We start from the raw sequence: 4,267 nt of genomic DNA, 5'->3' as shown, positions 1-4,267 counted from the left end.
TGTGTGCATGCATGTGTGTTTATGCATGTGTACCACATCTTTTTTTTAAAAGATTTTATTTATTTATTTGTCAGAGAGAGAGCACAAGAAGGGGGAGCAGCAGAGGCAGAGGGAGAAGCAGGCTTCCTGCTGAGCAGGACCCTGGGGCTCCATCCCAGGACCCTGGGATCCTGACCTGAGCCAAAGGCAGATGCTTAACTGACTGAGCCACCCAGGCATCCCACCACACCTTTATACAGTCATCTGCGTTGAATTTTTTTAAAAAATAGGGATGTATATTGTTTCAATTTTAAAAGTTTATTATAGTAGAAATGTCATTAGAGATAGTAAAAGAAAACATCTGTATTATGAAAAATTATTAGACCAAAGACACATCATATTTTGAACTTGAATTTCAACAAAAATAAGCCTCTGCTATGCTTAAAGTCAAGTCAGCACCTTTCCTTGACTGGTATTTTAGGATCAAAGGCAGTCTCTACATATCTAATTCGGCTTTTCTTAACTTTTTAAAGTCTTGAATATAATTATTGGGACTGCTGAACCAAGAAACTTCGGGTTTTGAGAGTAGTTAAATAAAAAGGGTAATACTTTTGTGATCAAGCATGTCCAAGATTCCTTACTAAATTAACATTCAATTTGCAGGAGAACAAGGAAGCAAGTGCAGAACTATAAAATCAATGTCAATGAAATGCCAATTGCTCCCCCATTCTCCAGCCCTCTCAGTTTGACTCTCCCAGATTCTGCCACAGGGGGCAGTTTCTGCTTGACCATCCTGGCTGTGACATGGTAGAGAAGAAGGAGAACTGAACAGTCATTCTGATTCTACCTTATACTTACTTTGGGCAAGTTCAGTATACTCTTGTGTGCACATTTATTCCTCTCTAATATAGAGACAATCATTTTACCCCGCATTCCTCATAAAAGTTAGTAGGATGAACATGAAAGTTACTTCTCTAAACTGCAGGTTGCTATTTGAAGATGAAATCTTTTTATTATATAAAGAAACTTCTAAAGATATTTTACTAGTAGACCCAGTAAACAGAAGACACATAAAAAGAGGAAGCAGTATAACATGAAATAAAAAACATGAGCTCTGTTTCTAGCAGTTTGACAGACTAGATACCCTGCACAGCTGTCCCAATTGAAATAACTAAAATTCTGGATAAACTATAAAAGAGACACATCACTGGGGTGCCTGGTTGGCTCAGTCAGTACAGCATATGACTCTTTTTTTTTTTAATTAACTAATTTTTAGAGGGAGAGAGAAGAGTGTGCAGGGGGAGAGGACGGGAAGTGGGGTAGAGAGACAGAGGGAGAGAGAGAATCTTAAGCAGGCTCCACACCCAGCATGGAGCCTGACTCGGGGCTCAATCTCATGACCTGAGATCATAACCTGAGCTGAAATCAGGAGTTGGAAGCTTAACCAACTGAGCCATGCAGCACCCCTTTTTTAAAATTTTATTTATTTACTTATTTACTTATTTACTTATTTATTTATTTATTTATTTATTTATTGTTTTTGAGGGAGAATGGGAGAGAGCGAGCATGTGACCTATCTCGGGGTCGTGAGTTCAAGCCCCACATTGGGCATAGAGATTATTTTTTAAAAAATTAAATTAAAGAGAATAAGAAAAAGAAGGAAAGAAACATCACAAAGATACCTGGAAAATCTCCAAATATTCAGAAACTAAACAGTATACTTCTAAATAACCCATGAGTCAAAGAGGAAGTCTCAGGGTAAGTTAAAAAATATTTTGAACAGAATGAAAATAAAAATACAACACATCAAAATCTGTGGGTTATAGATACTTAAAAGAAATTTTGTGTCAAATCTTATATTAAAAAACAACGAAGACTCAGGGCACCTGGGTGGCTCAGTCAGTTGAGTGTCCAACTCTTGGTTTTGGCTCAGGTCATGATCTCATGGGTTGTGAGATCAAACCCCACATTTCAAGCTCTGCATTCAGTGGGGAGTCTGCTTGAGGTTCTCTCTCTCTGCCCCTCCCCCAACTCACATACACACACTCTCTCTCAAATAAATAAATCTTTAAAAAAAACAGCAAAGATTCAAATCAATAATCTAAGCTTTCATTTTAAGAAACTGGTAAAAGAAAAACCACAACTAACCACAAAGTAAACAAAAGGAAGGAAATAATAAAGCTAAAAGCAGAAATCAATGAAATTGAAAAAGGAGAAACAAATGTCACTTAAACCAAAAGCTGTTTCTTTGATGAGATAAATTTGATAAACTTCTAGCCAAACTGATCAAGAAAAAAAAAAGACACAAATTATAAATAATAAGAATAAATAAGATCTCACAGTAAACCCTGAAGACATTATAAAAAAAATGAGAGAATACAAGAATAATTCTGTGCCCATAAATTTGATGACTTAGATGAAACATAGCATTTCTTTGAAAGACATAAATTACCAAAGTTGACTCAAATAATGCTATATGTACTAAATAAATTTAATTCACAGCTGACAACCTTCCAAGAAAGAAAAATCCAGGCCCAGATTATTTTCCTGGTGAATTCTACTAAGTTTAAAGAAGAAAGATCACTAATTCCACATAATCTCTTCCAGAAAACAGAAAAGGAGGAAATACTTCCCAATTCATTTTATGGAGCCAGCATTGACTTTTCCCTACAACCCAGCAATCCCACTCCTGAATATTTTATTTCAAGTGAAATGGAAACCAATGTTCATTCAAGAGACTATACATGGAGTTTATAGCAAGTTCATTTGTAATCATCAAAAACTAGAGACAACACAAATACACTTCAACTGCGGAATGGACAAACTGTGTTACATTCACACAGTGGAATTCTATTCAGCAATAAAAAGAAAGGAAATGTAGATATGTGCAAGAATGTGGATGAATCTTGAATGCATTATACAAAGCAAAAAAAAAGCAGACTCACAGGCTAGATACTGTACGATTTCATTTATATAACATTCTGGAAAATGTATGACTGTAGGGACAGAGTACAGTTCAGTGGTTTCCAGTGGATAAGTGTGAGACTGGATATAACCATACAGGGTTACCCCAAGAGAAATGGGGAATGAGGGTTGGGTGAGATATGTAATTGTTCTGTGTCTTGATTGTGATGATGGCTACACAATTATATGCTTTTGTCAAAACTCATACAACTGTATGCTGAAAAAAGTGTGAATCTTTTTACATATCTATATAAACTGCATCATTCACACCAAAAAGTATGAGCCTTGCTATAGTAAATTTAAAATACATGTAATGAAAATTCAAAAACATCAATCAATGTAATTCACCACATTTATAGCTTACAGAAGACAAACCATATGGTCGTCTAAATAGATGCAGAAAAAATTTATTAAAACGCAGCAAACTTTTATAATTTTTCTGTTTTTCCAAACTGAGAATAGGATCTCATTAATCAAAGGAAGGCCATCTGCAAAAAGCATATCACAAATATCATACTTAATGATGAAGTCAAAATAGTTCCTTTTAAGATCAGGAAAAATACAAAGATGCTCACTAGCACCTCACTTGTCAATATCAAAGTTGAGGCCTTGGTCAATATAGGAAAAGCAAAAAGGAATTAAAATGTATAAGAAATGAAAGGTGTATGACAATAAGGAAAATCCAAAGGGAACCATGCAAGTTCACTAGACAAATAAAAATGAATGTGTAAAATTTGAATGCATTTCTTATATATTAACAATCAGTAAGGAAAGTGTAATTTAAAAACTACGTCCTTTACAAAAGCAATAAAACATAAAGTACCTAGGAAAAAATATAATAAGAACTATAAGAGAAGAACATTTTTTGGAGAAAATTGTAAAACTTTATCGAAAAATATAAAAAGGTGGAGATATAGATACTATCCACTTGAATAGGAAAATGCAACATAATAAAGACATCAAATGTTTCCAGATTTAGATTCAATGCAATTTCAATCCAAATATCAATAGGAAAATGTCATGGAAATTGATGTTTATTTTAACATAGAGTTGAAAGGGCATAGGATGAAGAATAGCTAAATACTCCTAAAGAAGAATAGAACTAGGTAGCAGACTTACTCTACCAGATACAAAGACTTAGTATAAAGCTTTAGTACCTTTCAGTGTGATATTGCAACATGGTTGGAAGAGTAGAGAGGCCAGAATCAGACCAGAAGTACATAAACCCTTGATTTGTGACTGATCACGCTTTGCACATCAGTGGGAAGAACTGATTATTTAATATGATAGTGCTGAAGCAACTGATTATCCAAACGGAAAAATG

Source organism: Neomonachus schauinslandi, chromosome 12, assembly GCF_002201575.2.
Source record: "Neomonachus schauinslandi chromosome 12, ASM220157v2, whole genome shotgun sequence".
Taxonomy (NCBI): Eukaryota; Metazoa; Chordata; class Mammalia; order Carnivora; family Phocidae; genus Neomonachus; species Neomonachus schauinslandi.
This window is presented reverse-complemented; position numbering follows the sequence as displayed.